Source organism: Acinonyx jubatus, chromosome B1, assembly GCF_027475565.1.
Source record: "Acinonyx jubatus isolate Ajub_Pintada_27869175 chromosome B1, VMU_Ajub_asm_v1.0, whole genome shotgun sequence".
Classification (NCBI taxonomy): Eukaryota; Metazoa; Chordata; class Mammalia; order Carnivora; family Felidae; genus Acinonyx; species Acinonyx jubatus.
Genome location: NC_069382.1, coordinates 136,705,577 through 136,722,170, shown reverse-complemented (window position 1 = coordinate 136,722,170; position 16,594 = coordinate 136,705,577). Strand labels below are relative to the sequence as shown.

The 16,594-nt window shown below is 35.3% G+C and overlaps 1 protein-coding gene across 3 annotated transcripts in view; it reads left to right on the top strand.

Moving 5' to 3' along the window:
• The window catches only part of CFAP299 (cilia and flagella associated protein 299), a 578,028-nt gene that overhangs the window by 205,348 nt on the left and 356,086 nt on the right, over positions 1 to 16,594 (top strand). The gene's annotated exons all lie outside the window — the stretch shown is intronic.

The following is a 16,594-nucleotide window of genomic DNA, read 5'->3' as shown; positions in this document are numbered from 1 at the left end:
GTGGTTCCATATGAATTTTAGGATTGCTTGTTCTAGCTTCGAGAAGAATGCTGGTGCAAATTTGATTGGGATTGCATTGAATGTGTAGATAGCTTTGGGTAGTATTGACATTTTAACAATATTTATTCTTCCAACCCATGAGCACGGAATGTTTTTCCATTTCTTTGTATCTTCTTCAATTTCTTCTTAAGCTTTCTATAGTTTTCAGCATACATATCTTTTACATCTTTGGTTAGATTTATTCCTAGGTATTTTATGCTTCTTGGTGCAATTGTGAGTGGGATCAGTTTCGTTTTCTGTTGCTTCATTATTAGTGTATAAGAATGCAACCGATTTCTGTACATTGATTTTGTATCCTGCGACTTTGCTGAATTCATGTATCAGTTCTAGCAGACTTTTGGTGGAGTCTATCGGATTTTCCATGTATGTCATCTGCAAAAAGTGAAAGCTTGACTTCATCTTTGCCAATTTTGATGACTTTGATTTCCTTTTGTTGTCTGATTGCTGATGCTAGCAACTCCAACACTGTTAAACAACAGCAATGAGAGTGGACATCCCTGTTGTGTTCCTGATCTCAGGGGGAAAGCTCTCAGTGTTTCCCCATTGAGGATGATGTTAGCTGTGGGCTTTTCATAAATGGCTTTTATGATGTGTAAGTATGTTCCTTCTATCCCGACTTTCTCAAGGGTTTTTATTAAGAAAGGATGCTGAATTTTGTCAAATGCTTTTTCTGCATCGATTGACAGGATCATATGTTTCTTATCTTTTCTTTTATTAATGTGATGTATCACATTGATTGATTTGCGAATGTTGAACCAGCCCTGCATCCCAGGAATGAATCCCGCTTGATCATGGTGAATAATTCTTTTTATAAGCTGTTGAATTCCATTTGCTAGTATCTTATTGAGAATTTTGGCATCCATATTCATCAGGGATATTGGCCTGTAGTTCTCTTCTTTTACTGGGTCTCTGTATGGTTTAGGAATCAAAGTAATACTGGCTTCATAGAATGAGTCTGGAAGTTTTCCTTCCCTTTCTATTTTTTGGAATAGCTTGAGAAGGATAGGTATTATCTCTGCTTTAAATGTCTGGTAGAATTCCCCAGGGAAGCCATCTGGTCCTGGACTCTTATTTGTTGGGAGATTTTTGATAACTGATTCAATTTCTTCCCTGGTTATGGGTCTGTTCAAGCTTTCTGTTTCCTCCTGTTTGAGTTTTGGAAGCGTGTGGGTGTTTAGGAATTTGTCCATTTCTTCCAGGTTGTCCAGTTTGTTGGCATATAATTTTTCATAGTATTCCCTGATAATTGCTTGTATCTCTGAGGGATTGGTTGTAATAATTCCATTTTCATTCATGATTTTATCTATGTGGGTCATCTCCCTTTTCTTTTTGAGAAGCATGGTTAGAGGTTTATCAATTTTGTTTATTTTTTTCAAAAAACAACTCTTGGTTTTGTTGATCTGCTCTAGTTTTTTTAGATTCTATATAGTTTATTTCTGCTCTGATCTTTACTATTTCTCTTCTTCTGCTGGCTTTGGGGTGTCTTTGCTGCTCAGCTTCTATTTCCTTTAGGTGTGCTATTAGATTTTGTATTTGGGATTTTTCTTGTTTCTTGAGATAGGCCTGAATTGCAATGTATTTTCCTGTCAGGACTGCCTTCGCCGCATCCCAAAGCATTTGGATTGTTGTATTCTCATTTTTGTTTGTTTCCATATATTTTTTAATTTCTTCTCTAATTGCCTGGTTGACCCATTCATTCTTTAGTAGGGTGTTCTTTAACCTCCATGCTTTTGGAGGTTTTCCAGACTTTTTCCTGTGGTTGATTTCAAGCTTCATAGCATTGTGGTCCAAAAGTATGGATGGTATGATCTCAATTTTTGTATACTTATGAAGGGTTGTTTTGTGACCCAGTATGTGATCTATCTTGGAGAAGGTTCCATGTGCACTTGAGAAGAAAGTATATTCTGTTGCTTTGGGATGCAGAGTTCTAAATATATCTGTCAAGTTCATCTGATCCAATGTATCATTGAGGGCTCTTGTTTCTTTATTGACTGTGTGTCTAGATGTTCTATCCTTGTTGTAAGTGGGGTATTAAAGTCCCCTGAAATTGCCACATTCTTGTCAATAAGGTTGCTTATGTTTGTGAGTAATTGTTTTATATATTTGGGGGCTCCCATATTCGGTGTATAGGTATTTATAATTGTTATCTCTTCCTGATGGATAGACACTGTAATTATTATATAATACCCTTCTTCATCTCTTGTTATAGTCTTTAATTTAAAGTCTAGTTTGTCCGATATAAGTATGGCTACTCCAGCTTTCTTTTGACTTCCATTAGCATGATAAATAGTTCTCCATCCCCTCACTCTCAATCTGAAGGTGTCCTCAGGTCTAAAATGAGTCTCTTGTAGACAGCAAATAGATGGGTCTTGTTTTTTTATCCATTCTGATACCCTATGTGTTTTGGTTGGTGCATTTAGTCCATTTACATTCAGTGTTATTATAGAAAGATATGGGTTTAGAGTCATTGTGATGTCTGTAGGTTTCATGCTTGTAGCGAGGTCTCTGGTACTTTGTCTCACAGGATCCCCCTTAGGGTCTCTTGTAGGGCTGGTTTAGTGGTGATGAATTCCTTCAGTTTTTGTTTGTTTGGGAAGACCTTTATCTCTCCTTCTATTCTAAATGACAGACTTGCTGGATAAAGGATTCTCGGCTGCATATTTTTTCTGTTCATCACATTGAAGATCTCCTGCCATTCCTTTCTGGCCTGCCAAGTTTCAGTAGAGAGATCGGTCACGAGTCTTATAGGTCTCCCTTTATATGTTACAGCACGTTTATCCCTAGCTGCTTTCAGAATTTTCTCTTTATCCTTGTATTTTGCCAGTTTCACTATGGTATGTCGTGCAGAAGATCGATTCAAGTTACGTCTGAAGGGAGTTCTCTGTGCCTCTTGGATTTCAATGCCTTTTTCCTTTTTCCAGATCCGGGAAGTTCTCCGCTATTATTTCTTCAAGTACACCTTCAGTACACTTCAAGTACACCTTCAAGTACACTTTCCCTCTCTCTTCTTCCTCTGGAATACCAATTATGCATAGATTATTTCTCTTTAGTGCATCACTTAGTTCTCTAATTTTCCCCTCATACTGCTGGATTCTTTTATCTCTCTTTTTCTCAGCTTCTTCTTTTTCCATAATTTTAACTTCTAGTTCACCTATTCTCTCCTCTGCCTCTTCAATGCGAGCTGTGGTCATATCCATTTTATTTTGCAGCTCATTAATAGCATTTTTTAGCTCTTCCTGGCTGTTCCTTAGTCCCTTGATCTCTTTAGCAATAGATTCTCTGCTCTCCTTTATACTGTTTTGAAGCCCAGCGATTAATTTTATGACTATTATTCTAAATTCACTTTCTGTTATATTGTTTAAATAGTTTTTGATCAGTTCGTTAGCTGTCGTTATTTCCTCGTTTTTTTGCGGGGAATCCTTACGTTTCATCATTTTGTATAGTCCCTGGAGTGGTGCGGAACTGCGGGGCATTTCCCCTGTGCTGTCTTGAATAACTTGCGTTGGTTGGCGGGGCCGCAGTCAGACCTGATGTCTGCCCCCAGCCCACCACTGGGGCCACAGTCAGATTGGTGTGTACCTTCTCTTCCCCACTCCTAGGGGCGGGATTCACTGTGGGGTGGTGTGGCCCCTCTGGGCTACTTGCACACTGCCAGGCTTGTGGTGCTGAGGATCTGGCGTATTATCTGGGGTGGATTGGCAAGGTGCACAGGGGCGGGAGGGGCAGGCTCAGCTTGCTTTTCCTTCGGTGATCCGCTTCAGGAGGGGCCCCTCTTCCATGGACCTCTTGTCTACGCTTGGCTCCAGAGAATCCATTCTGCTAATCTTCTGGTGATTTTCTGGGTTATTTAGGCAGGTGTGGGTGGAATCTAAGTATTTCGCAGGACGCGGTGAGCCCAGCGTCCTCCTACGTCTCCATCTTCCCAGAAGCCCAGCAAGAGACTCAGAATTTAAGTGTTAAAGTACATAACCCAGAATTTACCACCTCAGCTATCTCTGTTTGCTCCTCCATCATATGATGGTAGTGATAATGATAACAAAAATAGTTTCATTTACTGAGCACCTTCCATGTGCCATGTGAAGTGAAAAGGGCCTTGCATGAATTATCTCAAACCCCACAGCAATCATATTACATTATATACTGTTATTTCTTTTTTTTTTTTTTTTTCATTCTGGTTCATTCTGGGTTCCCAAGAATTGGTAAAAGGCAGCAATTAGACATTTTCATCAATGTTGAATTTGTCTAGTGCTTTTTTCTTTGTTTTACGCTTGCATTTGACATCAGTCAGAGTGACATCACCTTGTATATAGTTCTATCTTGTAGACAGTGTTAATAAGTTTTAAAAAAAGTTGGATTCCCATTATTATAAAAGCTAGAGCACTAACAGAACACAGGAAAATTTAGAAAGAAAAAATACATTTGTTAAGTAAAGAATAAACTAAAAGGAAAATAGGTGTGAATAAATACCACACACAGTGCTTTAGGAGGGGTAGTAGACAAAAAGGAGAAAAAAAATATTATTCAGAATGAAGAGTTTAAAAGGGCTTGAAGGGAAGTAATAGATATTTAAGACTAGATGAAATGATAATGAACATGGATAACAAGTGTATGTAATAGGAGTCCCTGGAGAAGAAAAAGCAAAGCAAAGGAATTAAAAGTAGGCATTATACCTTAAGGAAACTTTCTGAAATAAAAGACTTGAAATTACACACTGGAAGGGAACATTAACTTTCTGGGAAAAAACACAGAGTAGCCAACAAGACATGGTCTAGAAAAATGGAATTTAAGGAAAAAGAAAAAAAAAAGCCCCTAGGAATAAAGGCAAAAAGGCCAAGACTTACTGGGAAAGACACTCAGGTTGTCATCAGATTTTTCAATGTTTCATGCCCACAAATAGTGTAGTAACATTTAAGAGACTCAAGAAAAGAAAATATGAGCCAAAGATTCTGTATCCAGCCAAACTAAACCTCATGTATAAAGGCTGTAAACATGCTATCATGAGCATGTGGGAACTCGGGAAGTATTGTTCCCATGAACCCTTCCTGAAGAATTGAAGAATGTATTTCAGACCCCCAAAATGACTGGGAAGACACCTTCCAAAGGACTTGTGTAAACATTAAATACATATTTATCTGTAAAACTAAGACTAAATTAGATATAAGGGAGACAGCATAGTATAAAAATGATATGTGCACTGATAATACAGAAACTATCGAAAATAAGGGAAAGTATGTGAAAAATAGAGTAAGTTTACTAACTGCGGTATAGGTGTTAACTGAGAGTAAAAGGCATAGTATTTCAAATTAGATATTTAGCAATAGGAAAGAATGGAAGAATAAATACTGGTACTGAAATTAAATATTTTCATAGTAGAAGCAATGAATATTAGCTAAAAAAAGGGAGGAGGAGAGAGGACAAGAGTTTCATATAATCATTTGCGTAACATACAAACCCGTTTATGCCACGAAATATATAGAGGAAGATGTAACAACATAGACTTCTTAGTGAAAAACTGTGTGCGTGAATGTTTATGATACAATAGAAATCCATATCCATATATATGTGTATATGTATATATATATATATATATATAGCAATATGAAAACTGAGGCCTCATTTATCGATCACATCAATATGTGTAAATGATTTTAATTGAACCATAAACACAAAGTAGTTTATATTTTATACAGAGAAATCTAACTTAAAGAAACACAGAAATAAAAAATAAAAAATAAAAGAACACAATATTCTAGATAAACACAAAGAAAAGAGTTAAGAGTTACAATTTTGATATCTAACAAATTAGTGTTAAGGTCAAAAAGGCATTAGCAGACAATGAAGGACAAATTATAAGGCTTCAAGTTATAGTTCACAATTGTGGAAATAAGAGTTTTAATAATTACCCAACCTAATAACACAGGTTTATAAAGTAGAAACCACAGTAGAGGAAATGATAAATAGCAGAAACAGTAATAGGAGATTTAATACATTCACTCAATCCAAACAGAGTAATTGACAAATATTTACTAAAGAAATAAAAAACAATACAATTAATTAGGTTTCTTTATAAATATATAGTCAAATCTAAACTCTGATAACAAAGACCTTCCCTTTTGAAGTCCACATGGAACATTCTCCAAATTGGACTATCTCTTGACATACAGTGACACAAAAAAAAAAAAAAAAAAAAAAGCCCTTAACTACTCCCCTTCCCATAACTACAAAGAGACCACAATTCAATAAAACATCAATAACAACAACAATGAAAAAGTCTTTTAAAGTGGGACATTAAAAAAACATCTAATTAAATAACTATTCAGTCAAAGGGGAAGCAAATAAATAGAATTTCTTAAAAATAAGAATAGTGGAAATACAACTGTCAGAATCTATGGGATATAGTTAAAGCAGTTTTCAGAGTAAAATATATAGCACTAAATATCTATATAAATAAAAATGAAAAAAAATAAAAACAAATGAATTAAGCACCCAATTCAAAAAGTAGGAAAAGACTACAGAGTATCCTGGAAAAGAAAAAGAAGACATTAGTTTAAAAATCTGAAATAAATGGGTAAGATAAAAAATGTAGAATAAATCCAAATGCTAGTTCGTTAGGGAAAAAAAATCAACAAAATAGTCAAACTACTAGCTAACTCAACTAAGACAAAAGGAAAACATTGAAAATACATAGAATGAGAAATGACTAGGATGGGGTATAGTTATTAAAACAGAAGACTTCAAAAAAATCAGTAGAGACTACTTTATGCAACACTATGAAAGTAAATTTGTAAATATTATTAGAGGAAGTATATAAATTTTATAGATAAATGCAACTATCCAAAATAGGCCACAGTAGAGGTTCACTGTCATTATAGACAAAAACAGAGTAAGTGGTACAAAGTATGATAGTTTTTATGAGATCAATTTGATGATCACACTCATCAAACTTGTCGTTTTAATCTAATACAACATTTAATTAATTAAATTAATGAATCAATTAAACATAGGACTGGAGGTATGGCAAGAAGAATATGTTCCTGTTTTTGAGAAGTATGGCAATATCAAGTTCACATCTACAGGAGCCACTGTACACATGGATTACCATGACACAGAGAAGCTGCAACTCCAGTTTCATTCCAGTCTTTCATAGCATTCTAGTCAAGGCAGCCATCTTTAAAATCACAAACTATGACATTTAGAAATTTAAAATAATCCTGAAAAATCGTCATCAGTGTTTGAGGGTTTTTTTTTGTTTTTTCATGACCTAGATAATTTAATTACTGAATCCATTTGGAAAAAGCAAATAAGCAAGAATATCCACAACAGAACAAAACAAAACACCCTGAAAAAGAACAACAATGAGAAGGGTTACCTTTACCAGATATTAAAACATGTAACTTCTGTTATCAAGCTAATGTGGTACTGATACACAAACAGACAAAGCAATGAAACAAAATTGAAAACACAGAAATAGACTCAAATGTATATGAGAAGACATCATCTCAAAGTAAGTGGTAAAAATAGAGTTTTAAATAATTGGTGTTGGGATAATTGAATACCCAAATGGAAAAGTTAAAATAGGATTAATTTATCACACAGTGCATCAGTGTAATTGCCAAGGAATTAGAAGCATAAATGTTATACCAAATTAATAAAAAAAAGAAAAATTTCAAGATCTAGAAGAAAACATGATAGAAAATTGGTAAGTGATTCAAAATCTATAATAAGGGAATGCTTTATACCATTTACAGATCATATTAATAATATAAAATAAAACATTTTCATGGTAAAATGCAGCACAAGTAGAATGACAAACGAAAAGCTGGTGATAATATTTGCAACTTATATCACAGAGAAGAGCTAAAATTCTTCATGTTGAAAGAAGAAAATAAAGGAGAGGCCAATAATACTATAGAAAAAATGAGGTATAAACATACAGCTTAAAGAAGACGTGCAAATGGTTTCTCAATGTGTGAAAATATGTTCACTTTTGTCTGTGATAAGATAAATACACAGTTATGCTGAGATAGTTTCTCATGTATTAGATCAACAAAAATCTAAAAGCTTTACAGACTACTTTGTTAATAAGGCTGTGCAGAAAGTAGCTTTCCTGTAAATTGTAGGGAGGACTGCAAAGTGCCCCAACCCCATTGAAGGGTAATTTGGGAGTGTTTAACTAAATAAAATATTCATGTAGTCTTTGACCAGTAATCCTGTTTCTAGGAATTTATCCCAAAAATATAGTGACAAAAATATGAAATGACGTATGCATAAAGCTAAACACTGAAGCAATATTTATCATAGCAAATAACAGGAAGCAAACCAATGACCGTCAGTAGCTAAGTGACTAAACTGTTATATATTCCTACAGTGGAGCACTATGCAACTAAAAAAAGTAGTTATAAATGTCTCTTACTCCTATGGTATAGTTCCCTGAATATAATGCTAAGTGAAACAGCAATGTTGGGGAAAATGTGTAGGAGACTACTATTTATAGAAGTAAATACATAGCTAGCTAGATGACAAATAGATATGCTTATGTTAAAAATAAGAACAGTTAAAAAAGCAATTTGAGGATATTTTTAAAAATGATGCTCTAGGGACACCTGGGTGGCTCAGTTGGTTAAGCATCCAACTTTTGACTTCAGCTAAGGTGATGATCTCATGGTAGTGGGATTGAGCCCCCCATCTGGCTCTGCGCTGGGCACAGAGCCTACTTAAGATTCTCTCTCTCCCTCCCTCTGCTCTTCCCCCACTTTCTCTCTTTTTCTCCAAAAAAAATTAAAGAATGATGCTCTACAAAGGGGAGAGAGAGAGAGAGAGAGAGAGAGAGAGAGAGAGAAATCAAGAAACAGAATCTTAACGATAGAGAACAAGCTGATGGTCACCAGAGGGGAGGTTAGTAAGGAGATGGGTGATGGGGATTAAAGAGGGCACATGTGGTGAGCACCAGGTGATGCATGGAAGTGTTGAATCACTATGTTATACACTGCATGTTAACTGGAATTAAAATAAAATGATGCTCTATTTTGAAGGGAAAGAATGGAATAGGGTAGATGGAACTGGGGGAGATGGAAACTAGACTTCTAAAACTCTAAATTATAGATTTGGTTTTAGAATTATGAATATTTTTATGTAACTATAAGGCTGAATTGGAAATATCTTTCAAATTAAAACAAAATCAACAAATGAACCTAATTGTGTATCTAGCTGGTATCATAGCATAAAGTAAGAAACTTCTCTAAGTGAAGTGTATTTAAAGCACAATAATCTGGCCATTTATCCCTAGAAGTATATACCCTAAGGAGAAAAAGATCTGCAAAAAGTCTTAAAGTGTTTTCAGTTGGCATAATGTTGATGATAATATTGGCAATTTTATTTTGAGACTATATTTATGATAAAACAAATGAAGTTATTATGTTGGTGTTTTTGAACCTGGAGAGTTTGGGTTTGGATGAGAGATTGTGGTTGTGAAAAGAATACATCTTATACAGAAAGTGTAACCCTTCAGATGCTGCTCTTTGAAACCTGTTGTGCATTTGCACCAAAACCATACCTCCCCACCCTGGGCTGCTTTCTCCCAATGACTGAGTGTGACCAGGATAGTAAGGTGGACCCATGAATCTGTATTGGCTGACTTTGGTTCAAGATATGGATATGGCTTTGCTGAACCTTCCTTAGATGACACCATAGTCTGGGATAATTCCATCCACCCCCCTTTCCCCTTCTGTCTCTGTTTCTGTCTCTCATTCTAATATTGTCTCATTTCTAAACTCTCTTTATCCCTAGAGGTCAGACTTAACCTCTTAGTTAAGAGCTTCTGCCAGTTTTATTAGAGAGGAAACACAGGAGTTTATACAGAGGGCATAACGCAGCAAGCCTTCCTAACAGTCTTCTTCAGGTATCTTTCTTCCCAAAGTCTCACATCGATACATCTCTTCTTCCCTACAGTCCCTCCCCTTATCTGTATGCTTTTCTGATGGGAGCCCACCACCCTCATTTATGACAGGCCCTCTTCCATTGTATCAAATTCTACAACTCTATATAATATCTTAGAAATATTACTAACTAGAGACACACACATTGAGATTAGGCATGTAGAGTCTAAAGATGCTGAGCCTGAAGGCCTTCATCTTTCTAAAGCCTACTTGCTCAGTGTTCTGTGGAATGATGAGGCAGGATTCCCACAGGTAAAGAGGAGTCTGGATGCAGGGATAGCAAATAAGAGCTTACTTTATTTGCTTTCTTATTGGCTTTCACTGTATAGCCAGAAGATCTGGAAGTATATTTCAAGTCAGATAAAAGGTTTAGATACCTCCCAGAAGAGAGTAAAAATAAAGTTATATTTGAATGTGTTTTCAGAATAAAATCACATTTAGAGACTAATAACATTGATGTACTGTCTAAGCAACCTTTTTTTTTTAATCCCTCTTAAAGTGTGAGAACATCTTAACCTACCATGTTTAGGAATTAACTAGAGAAACTTGCCAGATATACGAAAAGAAGAGGAGTTCAGGGATACTTTCTCAGACAGAAGCCAGGCCATTTTTTCCCTTCAAAGAAGAACACCAGTTTCTATCCAGGGGCGTAGAGTTTGACTGATGTAAGATAGCACAGTTTTCAGGACTCCCACTTAGTTTTTCCTCAAAATAGCATATGAAAAGAAACAGCTGTCTAGTGTGCATGTTAGCACTTCTTATTTTTCTTCTGTGTGCTTCTAATAGTTGAAACTTCTTCCCGGAGATTCTGATAGCTTTACATTTGGTAATTTATAAACTCTTTCATATAGAAAAGGGGCAGGGGACAAGTGGTACCATTTATCTTAATGGAAATTTGATTCTCATTCCTTCTTACCAATGAATGAATCTCATTTGTCAAGTTGTCTTTTTTTTTCTTCTCTGAAAGTTATTAGAATATATATTGATGACCTCCTGGAAATTCCATGGAGATCACAGTATGTAGTATAAAAATTCCTAAACTATACATCTCTCTAAATGTAATCCTGATACACCTGACTCCTAAGGAAGTTTGTTTCAATTAAATTAAAAAAATAAAGGAAGAAAGAAAGAAAGAAAGAAAGAAAGAAAGAAAGAAAGAAAGAAAGAGCCACTAAGAATAGTTTACAAGAAAATACAAGAGACTCAAAACCACACATTGGATTTAGCTCAACTATTTTTCCCTTTTAGATCTTTAAAAAATAATCCCTTAGATATCAAAGGTAGATTCTTTTGTTAAATTAATGCTCAAAGGAAATGACTTGAAATTGTTCATTAGTTGCTTTTAGTCCTTCTCTACAAATGTTGGTATCCATGCAGCTTTTGGAGGATACACAATTTAGAAAAAAAGTATGTATATAACAAAACAAAAGTAATCAGATTAATGCAGATTAAAAGCACAGTGAGAGAGGCACCTGGGTGGCTCAGTTGGTTAAGTGTCCAACTCTTGAATTTGGCTCAGGTCATGATCTCATAGTTTGTGAGATGGAGCTTGGGATTCTCTCTTTCCCTCTCTCTCTACCCCTCCCCCACTTGCTCGCGCGCGCGCGCGCGCGCTCTCTCTCTCTCTCTCTCTCAAAATACACAAATAAATACATAAATAAAAGCACAATGAGATACTAGTACAAACACAGTGAGTTGCTTAAGAGAGCAGTTACCAGAAGGAGACCATGCTGGTACCCTCTCCTTGGACTTTCAGCCTCCAGATCTGTGAGAAAATAAATTTCTATTGTTTAAGACCCCCAATCGATGGTATTTTGTTATAGCAGCCCAGCTTGATTATACATAGCAAAGTATACAATAATACATTGAGAGGAGGAATGTGAAGATGTTTATCAATGTTAGAAACATTTATAAAACATTATTTGAGGAAAAGTAGGATTTTCTTTCCTCCTAATTTATGTAAAAGCAAAGCAAAAAAAAAAAAAAAAAAGTATTGTCCTAGGGAAAATGTACAAGACAAAGCAACAGGTGATCTACATAAAAGTGCAATAGAAATATAGTTCCCAAGGGCGCCTGGGTGGCTCAGTCAGTTAAGCATCTGACTTCAGCTCAGGTCATGATCTCATGGTTCATGGGTTCAAACCCTGTGTCAGGCTCTGTGCTCACAGCTCAGAGCCTGGAGTCTGCTTTGGATTCTGTGTCTCCCTTTCTCTCTGCCCCTCCCCTGTTGCACTCTCTCTGTCTCTCTGTCTCAAAATTAAATAAATATTTTTAAAAAATAAAAAGAAATATAGCTCCCATATTTAATACTCAAATAAATTGTCTACAAATATACACACTGATAAATCAAATCATATCTTTAATCAAAGTTGCAAACAATTTTCCATTTTGGCCTCTAAAACCAAAATTTGTGTTGTTTGAGACCCTACAAATACAAATAGCTTGGTCGGTAAACTTATCCATGGAAATAAAGGTATTTCTGAAAACTGATTTTCATAGATGTGTGCTAATTTCCTACAAAGATAATATTTGACTGGTGAGATGACTTTACTCTCCACTAAATTTTTCCAAAATAAGTATACAAAAACATCATTGCAAAGCAACTGATGCATAGAGAAGTTGAATCACATATTCAAACAAGTGCAGATGAGCTGAATTACTGAATTCTAGTAAATTCTAGAATTATTGAATATAGGGCTATGCTAGATTTTACTGATTTAAAAAAAAATCAAAGCTACCTCTGAACAAGTGGTTGATCAGAATTCTAGGCTAGATTGGAATGATGATTATGGCTGATTAGCTTTCCACAGAGGTTTCAAGACCACCAGCCCCTGATAATTCCTAGGGGCACCTTCTGATGAAGGTCAATCCCCATTCCTGTTAATTTAGGTTTCATCTCACCAGTGAATTCTCATTGTTTTCTTTTCTGTCAAAATATTATGATATCAATATGATGTTTTGATATATTGTGAGGCTTCAGTATAGTAGAATAAAACTTTGGAGTTAGTGATATTCAAGTTATAAACTGATGCCACCTGATTACAATCAAGTTTATTGCTAAAGTAGAAATAAACATGTCCTCCCTTAGGGCTTGATTTGAAGGTAATTGAAAGTATTTGCAAAATACCTAGCATAGAGACTAGTACAAAGACTCCCAATAGATAAAAAAAGTATTTCTATTAAGACCGATTTAATCTCAAATTTGATTCAGTGCTTATTCAGAAACTGCTCATTACAACACATTCCAGTGATCCTTCAAACTTTGCTTATTAGAAAACTTTAAATTTTACATTTAAAATTTTAAGATGATTAATAGCTCATGAATATTTACTGAAAGAATTTATAATCTTTAAAATAAGCGAACTCAAGAAAATAACTTCTGGAAATATTATATTTTAACAGTTTTCTATTTTTTTCCTCTTTTTAAAATTTACTCTGAGTGTTAATCTAGTAATACGAATATGTGTGATAACATAAACAATATAACTAAATCATAAAAACAGTAGCCTAATTGTTGAGGATTAAGAATATATTTAGATTCACTCTTGTGTGATTATATAAAATTCATTAGCTAATGATTAAACATGGCTGGTAAAAAACTAAATCATCTATAGATCTTTTAATCCATTTTCAAAGTATAGTGGAGTGTAAATGACAAAGATGGAGTATTTGCCTTTATAAAACTTATAACCCTAATATTTTGTAACAGACCTACTTCACTTCTTGAGGAAGTGACTTCTTTTGTAATATTTACTTAAGCAAGTTGTCTCAGGTCACTGACTGTTAAATAAATCTAGTTAAGTAAGAGTAATGCAGGTTAAAGATGTAAGGATTCCTTACCACACACTGCATTAACTTTCTTGCTCAATAATTCCCCTTGCTGAGAAGTTTCCGGTTCTCAGATGTAGCATGGTATAATAATTGATTATTTATATAACGTTTTTACTCTGGTGCATATAGCTTAGGAGCTTTAGATCTTATCCTTTCCGTTCCCAGTTTATGTAACAAAAATACTTTTATATTTCTCATAGAGGTTATAGGAAATGATACGAGTCTATGTATGTAAGACTTAAAAATAAAAAAAAAGAGCAGCATGATCTTAATATAATGTCAGTATAATAGTCACTTTTAGACTAATTGCAAATTAAGGATATATGCTAACTGATGATAGAGTATGATCATCTTATTTATTTATTTATTTTAAATGTTTATTTTGGAGAGAGAAAGAGAAAGAGTGCAATCAGGGAAGGGGCAGAGAGAGGAAGACAGAGGATCTGAAGCAGGCTCTGCGCTGACAGCAGAGAGCCTGATGCAGGGTTTAAACTCCTGATTCCCCGTGAGATCCTGACCTAAGCCAAAGTGGAACACTCAACCAACTGAGCCACCGAGGTGCTCCAAGTATGATCATTTTAAATCACAAGTTTTACAGGTGCTTAGAGGCTTAGCGATTATTTAGTCCATTATGAAACCTAGGTTCAGAAAAATGTGGTGACTTGGACTAATCAGTTGGTGAGTGGGAATTAAAGACTGATGTCCCATCTTATATATCAGCTTAATTGTCATTACCTCATGCTTCCATTTAAAAGACTTAACTTTCTGACTATTTAAAAAATAATTTAATTACATAATAATACAGTCCCCTGGGAAATCTTTAGACTGTTGCAAATAAGGTTAAAGTCCAATTTGGTCACCAGGCCAATTCCACAGCATCTTTCTTCAGAAGGGTGAGCAAATTTCATGTGGTGAGTATATTATTTTGGATTAGGTTTAGTGAAAAATAATAGAAAAAGCCCCCAAACAGTATCTGAAACAAAATGTAAATTCAGTCTCATATTTCAGCAGTGGAGATATTACCCATCTAGGCTGACTGATGCTCCTGGGTGTCAGGGTCGCTGCTTCTTTCTCTTGTTTCTCCATAATGGTGGCCTCCAATTTAAGTCAAGATAGCAGCTGGAGCAAGCAACAGTCATTATATTGCTCTCCAGCTACAGGAGAAAGTGTACCTTCCCTCCTCTAAGAAGTTTTATATAATTTTCATTTGGAATCCATTGTGCAAAAGTTAGCCATACAGACCTACCTAGCTTCAAGAGTTGCTAGGAAATGCAGTCTTTATTCCAGGAAGCTTCATGCCCAGCTAAAAGCTAGGGCTTAATTTTTATGGAAAAGGGAGGTCAGTGTTTGTTATAGTGAGTGCCCAGGGGCAGCAAGAATTCTACTTCTTACTATTTCTTTTTCCTGTCTGGCCTAGATGTCTGTTAAAAACCTCAGTCATTAACAAGAGAGCCAGGCCTGGCAGAATATCAGGAGTTCTTTTCTCATTAACAGATAGTACCTAAATACTGTTCTTCCAGCTTTTCATGTCTGATATACCTGGGAATAATTTTGATCTTCCTCGGCACTCTCATAAGCATCTGTTCCCAGGAACAATAACAACAATAGGAATAAAACAATAAGTGCAAAATATATAATAAATTGAACAACTCACCAAATGATATTATGTATGTTTTTATGATTATACAAGTATATACATAAACTATAGAAGATAAATTTAAAGGAAGCATGCAAAATGGATAATGATATGTTACCTTGGTTGTTGTGGGATTAGGTTGGTAATCAAATTTGACTATAATTTATCTGTAATAATCCGAGGATTTACAACAAAACGAGGTGTGTTTGGGGTGGGAGGTGTGGGGAGACTTACTATGTGGAAACCTTTAAGACTCTAGAGTATCTTAATTGAATAGCTTATCTTAATTGGAATACAATGGCTGTCTAATTAAGATAGTTGGTTTTGGTTGCTCACAACCAAAACCTTATATCATTTATATAATTGATCAATGATATATATCAATGATTCTTATTCTTTTTTAACTTTATGTATTTATTTATGAAAGAGAGACAGAGTGAGCAGGGGAGGGGCAGAGAGAGAAGGAGAGAGAGAATGTGAAGCAGGCTCCATGCTGTCAGCACAGAGCCTGATGCAGGGCTTGAATTCACAACCATGAGATTATGACCTGAGATGAAAATAAGAGGCAGACGCTTAACCGACTGAGTCACTCAGGCGCCCCAATAGAAACTAATTCTAATGAACTAAACAAAAAAATGAATTTATTGGAGGAGTACCGATACCTATTATCATGGATAGGAAGAAAAGGCTGAATGTAGTAGGAATGTAGTAGCTATGTAGTAGGAATTAAAAACAGACACTATAACCCCAACTGATTTTTATTCTTGTGTCTCTCTGTTTATGGCATACAATCTCATGAGGTGAAATGGCATTGGTCAAGCTTGAGGCACAAGTGAAGAGGGAAGGGAGAGAGAGAGAGAGAGAATCTTAAGCAGGCTCCACTCAGCGTGGAGACTGACACAGGGCTTGATCTCATGACCATGAGATCTTGACCTGAGCCGAAATCAAGGGTCAGATGCTTAACCGACTGAGCCACCCAGGTGCCCTGATATCATCAATATTTAAAAAAAAAATTGTTCCAGGAATAGCCATTTCTTTCCTGAATTCTTCAAATTTATTTTATCAAGACAAAATTGACATATAATATCAGTTTCAGATGTACAACATAATGATTCAATATATGTATATATGT